This window comes from Pteronotus mesoamericanus, unplaced genomic scaffold (assembly GCF_021234165.1).
Source record: "Pteronotus mesoamericanus isolate MK-2021 breed Mesoamerican mustached bat unplaced genomic scaffold, CSHL_Meso_final contig_25, whole genome shotgun sequence".
In the NCBI taxonomy this organism is placed as follows: domain Eukaryota; kingdom Metazoa; phylum Chordata; class Mammalia; order Chiroptera; family Mormoopidae; genus Pteronotus; species Pteronotus mesoamericanus.
Window position 1 is genome coordinate 22,431,804 of NW_026555105.1, and position 10,897 is coordinate 22,442,700.

Below are 10,897 nucleotides of genomic sequence, written 5' to 3' on the forward strand. Positions count from 1 at the left end.
GCCTGGTGCCGCGCCCACCTCATTACAATTCTAATTGGGGTGTGTAGCTTCTATAAATGGTAAGGCAACCCTCGGCAGCTAGTCTCCCCACTTCTTCCTGCCATTCCCAGTGGATCTCCAAGAAGAGGAAGAGGCAGAGGAAGGTGAAACATGACTGGTGAGTGTATAGCATCTTCTCTACCAGGTCCTTGCTGGAAGCCCCTGCTTCTCCCGGCCCAGAGTGTCTAGCTCAGGACAGCTGCCCTGAAGGCTCTGAAGGCTGGATCTTAGTATGTTTATGATTCTGTTCTTTTTCAGTGGCTCTTGTGGTCCCAGGGGTAGAACATACTTGGGATGTAGTCCTGAGTTATGGGAAGGGTATTCAACGCAGCTGGAGGTCACATCCCTTTAGGCAGATGGATAAGCTTTGCTGTGTCAAGCCAGCTGGTACCTGCTACCCGTGTTTCTCAGTGCAGCTTTACTGGCTGTCAATAACATAGGCAAAGAAAAGCACATCTCAGAGCTACAAGCAGTGAGCGAGTGACAGCCTGTAAATTGACTTCGAAGAAACGATCAGCAGCGCCGGAATGCTTCTAAGTCAACTGCACATTCAGACGCGCACGGGCAGCCTCTTTGAAAGTGACTTGATGAGCTGGAACCTCCCAGTAGCAGCAGAGGCAGGTGTGCCAAAGGCTCTCCCCACAAGCAGCGCGAGGGAAGGCGGGTGGATAAGAACGACAAGGAGCGCGGGTTCTTTAGCTCTGTGGTCACTGTCAAAGATTCAGGCCATTGTCAGACAGCACCCCTGCTGAGCAGCATGCTAACCTGCCCTGGGCGCTCAGCCTAGTGCATCGTCAAACCCAAGCAAGCAAGCATCAAATGTGTAAAATATGAATGGTGGTTAGGGCCACAGGAAGTTTTGCCAAAGAAATTGCTGAACATGGTGCAAAAGGCAAATGCTGGTTACTTCAGGAATCACAAAAACTGGGAAGGGGTGGCTGCAAAATGGACCTTTCTCCCTTCCCCACCCCTATGCCCCCTATTACCTCCTGTGAACATGCAGCAACATGCTAGGTTGCTAGGAAGAGGAGCTTTGGACCCTGTAGACTTTAGTAGAAGGGGATATCAGCTGTCACCTAGGCCACCTCCCTCCATCCTGGGGGAGGAGGAGTTCCGGGGAGGAGGGTTTCCGGGTAGGTCTAGCGAGAGCCTCACCAAGTCACTCAGAAAGTGGGTAGCAGAGCCCAGGCGAGGTCCCAGCACTGTGTCCTGTTACTAGAGCTGAGTTTATCCATGAGTATGTGTGATACTCAGGACACAGCAAAGCAATGCTGAACCTGGTTTCTCATTTGACTCCTGTTACCAGCAGCTTCTGCGCTGAGCCTCAGGTTCCCGGCTGCAAGATGAAGGGCTTGCAATAGACAGACTCTCTGATGACTCTTGCGTTGAGAGGAAACCGGGGACAGAGGGCGACGGGCCCCAGCAGAGCGCAGCCCCTGGGGGCCTGTGTAGTCATTACTCTTCAGGCCCCACTGCGGGCCCACGCGTAGCCCCGTGTGTCATGCCTGTGATTCTTAGAGATGTTAACCTCTTAGAGTTCAACATCTAAATCAACCAGAGATCTTCCGAGGTCACCACCGAACGTAGACAATGGCTGGTTGTGAGAAAATAAATTTTTAAATAGCTGGGGAACAGACAAGTGAATACCTTTATGCCCTTCGATTTGTCACACATGCAGTTGCTAGCTCATCTCCTAGTCACTCAGCCGGGAAGTGCTCAGTGTCTCTTGAATGAATGGGTTTGTTTATTGGACTCCTAGGGAAAGGAGCCACAGTGGGTGCAGTGGGGAATGCAGATATAGTGAGCCGTGGCGTCTGCCCTCCGTGAGCCCGTGGCCCGATCGTGCTTGGTCAGGAGCAGTTTTGTGGGGAGAGGAGTGTCTGGGCAGAAGAGGCAGGAAAATAAGTGTGGGTGGGTCAGCGGGTGTGACCCAGAGGCTATCAGGTCCACGTGTGTTGGCTGGAGAGAACTGTCCGGCTCCTAGTTCAAGCTTCTTGTGGGAATCGGCAGGGGTTCAGCCACTGTGCCTCTGGGTGGAGAGGGCAGCCGGGCCACAGCTGGGGTGACCGGGTGGAGGAGGGCCTGGCAGTGTTCTGAACAGAGTACAGTCGACCCCTGAACAGCACGCGTTGGAAAGGGGTCCACTTACTCACAGATTCTTTAAAAGGACCTGCACAATTCAAACCTGAGTTGTTCAAGGGTCAGCTCTCCACTGTGGAATCCATGTGTGCAAATGTATACGTGGATTTTCAACTGTGAGGGCAGCTGGCTCCCCTGACCTCCCCCAGCCCCGTGGTGTTCAAGGGTGAACTGTAGTGTGGCACCCTCTGCCTGCCACCCACTGAGCCCAGAGCCCCAGGGGGATAGGAATGCAGGCTGTGAACACAGATTGTGGGCACACTGCGGAGTGGAAGCCTTGTCCCCCAGCCTCCAAGCCACTCGGAGAACTTGGGTCAGAGGAAGAGTCCCCAGGGTTCGGACAGGAACTGCAGACCTCCGCCTGCGGAAGGCCAGAACCTCCGGGGACTGACCACCGGGGCCGGCGCCTTTCTGCCGGGCGGAGTGCCGGCCTTGGCTGCCGAGACTTACCTTCTCTGGCCTCATTCCTCAATCTGCAGAGGAGCCATCCCAGTCTAGGCCATGGGTCTGCCACAAAATGTCTTTCCTTGAAGCTGGGAGAGCAGTGGTTTTTTTCTGCTGGGTGTCTGCCTCCTTCTGGTCTGGAAATCTAGGCGCTTCCTGGGTTCTCCTTGCGCTGGGCAACGGCTTCTTGGTTCAGCCACCTGGACCACAGCAATACCTTTGGTGCCCCTGAAATCAGAGAACCCCTGGGCTTAGAGGCTCATGGCCTCAAGCGCTCACCGTTTGCGTTTGTGATCGGGCGGGCGAGCTGCCTCTGCTCCCCAGACCCCCACCGTCACCCCCCCAGCCCCTCCCACTTTCTTTCGTTTGGGGCAGCAGCTACTGCTAGGTTGTCACCGACCTGCCAGCAGCTGCATCCAGCTAAATGAGGGCGGCCCCTGTTTCTATTTTTTACCTAGAGTCACATGCAGAGGTGGAGGAGCCCAAGGGTTATCAGTACACATCCAGAGGCAGGACCTGGTTCGAATCCCAGCTCTGTCCCTTACTAGCTGAGTGACCATGAGCAGGCTATTTAACCTAAGTGCCTCAGTTTCCTCATCTCTAAAATGGGGTTATTGTGGCATCCGTCTCATAGGTGCTCAGCCCTCACAACTTACTGATTTGGGGTAACTTTTCATGAGCCTAAAGAAAAATCCTATGAGGTGAAGTTCATTTTCTACTCAACGGCGATTCTTGGGAACTTCTCCCACTAAGAGCCTCCCCTGCCCCCCTTGCCAGCCCCCCTCACACATTTCCAAGTCCCCAGCGAGCTGTTCTTGTTCACCTCAGATAATCTCTCTGTTCTGCCTCCACCCTGCTGGGCCATGCTCCACAGGTGGGGCAATCACTCTCCTCCCCAGGGCTCACATGCCAGCCTGGGGTGTGAGCTGAAGCTAGGAAATTATTTTCCCTGTTACTCAGGAGTGGAGGGAATGAGGCCCCAGGGTCTTGGGTAGGGGCTAAGAGACGAGGTCAGAAGGAGTCGCACTCCGCGCTCTTAGCCTTAGTTTTCTCCTTTGTAAGAGGAGGCAGCGATGCCCCCCGCCACCCCGCCTCCCTCCCAGAGCTAATCACGAGGCGAGATTATTAATGTGAAAGAGTTCCAGTAAATGTAAAATGATACGTCAGCCTAAGGTAGAGATTCTCTGTCCTGGGTGCTTTCACCAAGAGAATCACCAAGAGAGTTTAAAAAAAGAAAATGTCAATGCTGTCCCTAATCCAGAATTTCTCATTTAATTGGTCTATGGTGGGGCTCAGGCCAGCCTGTGCTCACCAGGTGACTCCATGAGCAGCAAGGGTAGGGGACCGCTGGCCTAAGTCAAGTTCTCTTTGGAAGTGAACTTGTCCAGGAGTCCTTCTTCCTCTTCCCCTGACTGTGTAATGTCGAGACAGACAGTAGGATAAGGGTAGTCCTTTCATCCTGGCAGCTTCCTGGAACCACCCTAAGTCATTGTCACCACAACCACCTTGGTTGGCTGCAGGGTGGCAGCTTGGAGTCCTACATGGTCAGACAAAACTGGTTTCCAGCCTGGGCTTGGGTCCAGGCTCTGCCTGAGTGTGCGATGTTCGGCAAGTGATGTCACCTGACTGGACTTTCAGTCCCTTACCTGTGAAATGAGAATAATAACATCAAAGGGGTTTGTAACTATTAAAGGACATAATGCAAGGAAAATGCTTAGCAAAGTGCCTGGCACAAACGGCATCCTAAATGGCAGCCCATAAAAACCCCAAACCCTCCCGTATAGCTTTTGCCATTATGTATAGAATCCCAAGGGATTTGCATCCCTGACTTCTGGAGGCCCAGAGGCTAGTGATGGGTATATACTGGATCCCAGTAATAATCACACAGGGGAACATGTGCAGGTTTCAGTATCTCCTTCCACGGAGGGGGAAAGCACATTCCAGAAACACTGAGACCTCGCCCAAGGCCTCAGCTTTCCAGGCCACCAGTCCAGGGCTCCCTCACGTCATCCCAGGGAGCCTCCCTGGCCCCTCACTCAGCCACCCTCTGAACTCCCCCCACCCCGGCTCCTCAGCCAGCTGGGGACCAAGCCATCACACCACTAGCGCCGCACAGCGATTGCCAGTATGTGAATGTGGGGGAAAAGGAAAGCAGACAGCCTGGGCTAGAGGAGGAGAACAGAGAGGTGAGAGCCGACAGGGAAGCACCTGGTTCTCGGGGCCTGGGGGCGGGGCACATTGGGAATGACTCACAGCCCCACAGCGACCAGGATCCAAGACCTGAATTCTGGGCCAAGCTTTGCCTCTAAAGTACCCTGTAACCTCAGCAGATGGTTTCCCTGCTGGGGCCTCCACTTTCTTACCTGTAGTATGGGAATATGGGATCACATCACTGTTCTTCAAGCTGCCATATTTCACCCCTTAGCAGCTTGTAAAATCAGAGCAGTGGATTGTGACCAGCAGTTAAAATGAAGCAGAAGAAAAAATCTCAGTAAGAGTTAGTATTGTTTGTGAAACTTTGTGTCAGCTATAGACCCATGTATGAAAAACACTGTGTAAAACGTATTTCTTAACGTGCTCTCTAAAAGTACTTGAAAACACTTGGCTGGATGATGTTTAATATATTTATCAGCGCTAAATTCTAGAAATCTGTGAGATAAAAATATATCTTTGCCTGGAGAAGAAACATAGGGAGGAAGGCCTGGGCAGGTGGGGGAGACGTAGCCCATGGAGTCTCAGTTTTGTCACGAAGGGCCACCTGCCAACAACTCTATGCAGGGGTCCTCCTAGGAACAGGAAGTGAAACAACCCCAGTCACCTGCCCACAGCCAAGTCCTAGTTACCTGTCTGCTGCAGGTGATTCAAGGAGAGAGCCAAGCTGATAAGGACTGAGGCAGCTGACTAGTAACCCCCTTTCACAGTCTGGAATCTGTCCTGAGCTTCTCGTGTTACCCCTGCCAAAGTGGACCCCAGGATAAGTTGGGAGGTGAGGTCACATCATCAGGTATTATATGTGATTAGGCCTGGCTGTGAGTGACAGTGAATCTCCATATAACAGTGGCTTAGAGAAATAAACAAGGCGGAAGTTGACGTTTTCCAACACAGTATGTCTGGATGTAGGCAGTTCTGGGCAGATGAGCCAGCTGCACAACCTCCGGGGGCCCAGGCTTGGGGCAGCCCCCTGCAGCTGTCCTCAGGCCACACGTGGCCCAGGATGACCACCAGAGCTCTGTCCCTGTCACACCCGCAGTCCAGGAAGCAGGGTGGAAAAAGAGGGTAAGCAGGCTAAGGGGACTGGCCAACTGTTTTGAAAAAGTGGCTTCCTCAAAAAACTGGAGAACAGGTATTCAAACAAGCACTTGCCTATGAATGTTCACAGCAGCCAGTCATAAGAGCCAGAAGGTAGAAACAACCCAAATGTCGCTCAGCTGATGAATGGATAAACAAAATATGGTAAATCGATACACAGTTGACCCTTGAACAACACAGTTTTGAACTGCCAGGTCCACTTATATGTGGATTGTTTATAATAAATTCAGTAAATGTATTTTCTCTTACCTATGATTTTCTTAATAACATTTTCGTTTCTCTAGCTTGCTTTATTACAAGAGTGCGGTATATAATACATGTGACATATAAGATACATATTAATTGACTTCATATTTTAGTAAAGTTTCCAGGCAATAGGAGGCTATTAGTAGTTGAGTTTTGGAGGAGTCCAAAGTTTTCGGCGGTGCAGGGGCCAGGGCCCCTTATGCCCGCGTTGTTCAATGGGGTGCTGACAAATGCTACCTCATGGATAAATCTCGAAAATGCTATGCTTGGTGGGGTGGGTGGAAAAGGTGAAGGGAGTAAGTAGTACAAATTGGCAATTACAAAATAGTCACGGGGATGTAAAGCACAGCGTGGGGAATATAGTCAGGAATATTGTAAGAACTGTAATGGTGCCAGGTGGATACTAGATTTATCGAGGGAAATTACTTCGTAAATTACATAAATGTCTAACCACTATGCTATACACCTGAAACTAATATAAAATAATATTGAATGTCAACTATAATTGAAAAATAAGAAACTTTTTAAAGAGGAAAACGTTATGCTAAGTCAACGATTTTCAACCTTCTTCATCGCATGGCACACATAAACTAATTACTGAAATTCTGCAGCACACCAAACAATATATTTTTTGCCGATCCGACAAAACAAATCGGTGTAATTTTGATTCATTCACACTGGATGGCTATTATTATGTTGGCTGTTGTCATTTTTTCATTTGCCAATCTACGGAAAAGAGGTCAGTGCCCCTGACTAAATAGTCCGGTATTGCATAGTTTAAAACCTCTCGCAGCATGCCAGTTGAAAATTGTTGTGCTAAGTGAAAGAAACCAGACCCAAAGACCACATATTTCTGTGAGTCCATTCCTACGAACTGTCCAGAATAGGCAAATCCATGGGAACAGAGAGTAGATTGCGGTTTGCCAGGGGCTGGAATTAAGGGGGAAAAGGGAGTGACTGCTAATGGATGGAGGGGTTCTTTGGAGGATGATTAAAAAGTTTTAAAACTAGATAGTGGTGATGGTTGCACCACACTGTGAATGTACTAATTCCCACTGAATTGTACACTTTAAAATGGTGAACATGATTAATATTATGTTCTGTGAATTTTACCTCATTTAAAAAAATTTAAAAGAGATTGCCTGGAAGTTAACACATTAACTTCCTCCTACAAGTCACTGATCACAACTCATTCACGTGACCCCCAGCTTCAAGGGAGCCTGGGAAATGCAGTGCCCATGAATATGGCGGATTGTATTACCAAGGAAGAAGGAGCAAGTGAATATTGGCATAGACATTGAACCGTCCTGCCACATTAGGACTGCTGGTGGCACTGGTATGCTCAGGGAGGTGGCCTACAATTGGGAGGAGGGTACAGGAATGGGAGTCCAGAGATATCCCTCTGAGGGCAAATCACCTTCCAGGCCTCCATGTCCTCATATGTGGATAAGAGTGGGAGTATATGACCTGTCTCCAAGGACTCTTTCCCTCTGATGTTTTTAAGAGTATATGCTAATGAGTCAATTGTAGGGTCGATGCAGCCCTCCTTTTATTCCTTCCCTTCACTTGGCTGGTGCAGAACACAGCCCTGGGACTAATAAATACCCCCGAAGTTGTAAACTTAGATGTGTACCTCCCCACCCATGCCCTTTCCCTTCCAGAAAACACTCTGGCAAAAGGGGTTGTGATTACTGCTACGCCAAAGCGTGGTAGGTAGGGGAAACTATGGAATTTACGTAATCCACAGACAAGATCATCAGATCCTTGACTTGGGGGCTGGCAGAGCCAGTCCTTGGGTTTAAGGGGTGCTGATGACCACGGGCAGCGGCGAGTGGAAGGAGAGGGTTTCAGAAACCACAGGGGAGGCTTTATGAGCATGCTCTCACCCTGCCCGTCCCACTCCAGGACACAGAGGTAGGCCGTTCCCCTGCTGGTCACCTCCCATGCAGAATGCCCTATTGGAACACATTTTCCCCATCCACAGGCTCACTCTCTCCTCTATCAGGACCCAAATGCCAGAGGGGAGGACAAGGCATAGTGAAGGACCCTTACCCTCTATGTACCTGTTGGACTGAAGGTCCTGCATGGGTCCCCCTTCCAGGCAGAGAACTGGGGACCAGAGCAAAAGGGGAGGGTCAGTAAGACTTGGATTCAGAACCCTGGCTCTGCCAAGCCCTAGGTGTTGACCTCAAATAAGATGCTTATCTTTCTGCACATCGGTTTCTAGTTTCTGTAAGGATTCCATTGATGATATATAAAGTCCTCTGTATGCTGTCAATAGCAGCTGACATGCAAAAGCTTGATGGCAAATGTGAGTCCTGTTTTTCCTCACTCTCTAGCCCAGAGAAGCTTTGCATATCTCACAAGCACCCTAATGGAAAGCCAGGCTCCTTAGTACCAGGGCTCACGTGTGATGTCGGAAGCAGAGATGACTTAGCAGAGAGTGCCCTTCATCTCTTTTCAGTGTCTCTGCAGCCCAGGCACCCAGGAGCTCAGTCTCTTCTTTATCATTTTCCCTATTGATGAGCCACTGTCTCTGGGGTGAAAGGGTAAAGCCTCAGCTACTGGCACAGCTACAACATAGGATGCCTAACCCTTGGCAGATCAAAGAAGGATGTGGACCTGTTGAAGGGGATGCCAGCTGTAGATGTGTCCCACCCTCTTTCCTTAGCCCTGTGTTCAGCAGAGGCTGTCAGGGGACATTCTTTCTGCTCTCAAAGAGCTCGTGGTCTGGAGTGGTGAGCTTCGCCTCGGGAGAAGGCACGCATGCTTTTGTGTTAGAGAGTAGGGGAGGAATCTCTAGGGGGTTTATGTTATCTGAACCCACACGTTCCTTAGGAAGCTCTTCTTTTTTCTAAAACAAGACAAGGAATAGAGGCCTAACAAATCTCAGCTGGCGGGGATGCACAGCTGGTAGCAAGCAAGGTTGAGGAGGGGGCAGGAATTTGCAAGGCAGAGCCATTGCCCCAGAGAACTAGCAACTACAAGCATGCAGAGCTCAGGAATGTCAGAGAGGGTCTAAGATCTGAGCTGCCTCCATTCAATATTCATGTGCAGGAACATTCATCTTCTCTCCTCCCTCACTCTGTCCCTTCGTTCCTCCCTTTGCCCTTCCCTTCATTCAATAGATACTTGTCAATTGCGTGAATATTTTAGTTTCTCTGAGCTTGTGCAAAAACTGATTAATTAATCCTTTCTATAACTATTTGTTGAATGAATGAATGAATGAATGAGAGGATATGTGAATAAATGAATCTTTAGTACCCTGAACTGGTGGCAAGATCACTTCCTGAACCCCCTTCTCCAGTAGCTTTTTTTGGCTGGATTTCACTTGAAACAGTATCTATGATGATTCTCTCTGCCCATGTCCAAAGCTGCGGGGGGCTAGGCCTGCCCTGGAGCCACACTCTCTTTGCCTCACCTTTCTCTTCCGGACAGAGCCTTAACTCTAGCCAAATAACACACCTGCTCCCCTGTGCCTTAGCCTCTTTTCTGTTGTCTGGAATTCAGGCTGCTCCATTGCACCTGACAAAATTCTCTCTTCCTTCAAGGTTCAGGATTTTCATGAAGCTTTTTCTGGTCCCTGCAACTGAAAGTGATTCTTCCCCGCCTGCATCTCCTAGACACACTTCATTGGGGAGGTTGGATTTACCCTTTTCCATCATTCGTTATGCGCTTGTCTTACCCACTGCTGAAGCTCTTTGAGGGCTCAAACTACTTTTCATACTTTTTACACTGCCAACATTGTGCCTAACTAGTGTCTGTAAATAATAGGTTCTCTCTGTATATTTACTGAATGAATGTCCCCATATTCACCTTTTCTTATGGACTAAATCTTGGGCCATAGCCATGATGGTCATTGCATGACATTAGTTTTCGTTTGCTTGTTCATTTAATTCCTTCATTCATTTGTTTATCTGGTTATACTAATGTAATCAGCAATGTGCTAAGCATCAGGATACAAAAATCAAGAAGGCACATCCTGAGAGAGAGAGACAGACACATTTATAAAGAGAAGTTGTGCCTGGCGCTGGGATGTGCCACCAACACTCATAGTTGTGGTCTGATGACCAAGACAGAAGTCAGACCGGTGTGCAGAGGCATGGATGATGAAACGTCTCGAACAAAACACAGAGGAATCAACCTCTTTAAAGGTTTATATGGGGTAAACACCTCAGACCTCGTGGTACATCTCATAAACTCTTCTCAGCTCAGCTCCTACACCTCTACAGTCACATGAGAAGAAGTGGGGGTAGGCAGTGAATTTCGTGGTGTTTGCCTTTCAGGTGGTCTCCGGAGATCTCCTAGGCCTTTGACCTGCTCCTTTATACTGCTTTTGCCAGTGACTATTTGGAAGTCCAATCTCTAGGCCTGCAATTGCTGCCCAGAGTCATGCCGCCCTCCCCAGGCTCAGAGGCCCAGGCCAAGCTGTTGCACTTAGAAAGTACAGAATACACAAGGAAACATTTGCTGGATGTTGGAGTGGTAGATGGCACTTAGTGTCTGGGGAGATGCAAAGTCAACTGGGGTGGTGGATTTGGGAAAAGTAGCCTCCTTCCAATTCTACTTGAGCCCCCACCCACCAAGGAATGGTGTTAAAAGCGGACAGAATGTGGGTGCTCTGGTTACACAGTTCCCCTGGCTGGTTGGGGGAGGCTACACTGAGCACATGGCCTGCTCCATGAGGGCTGAGTGACAGCTGACCAGGCAGAGGGGGAAG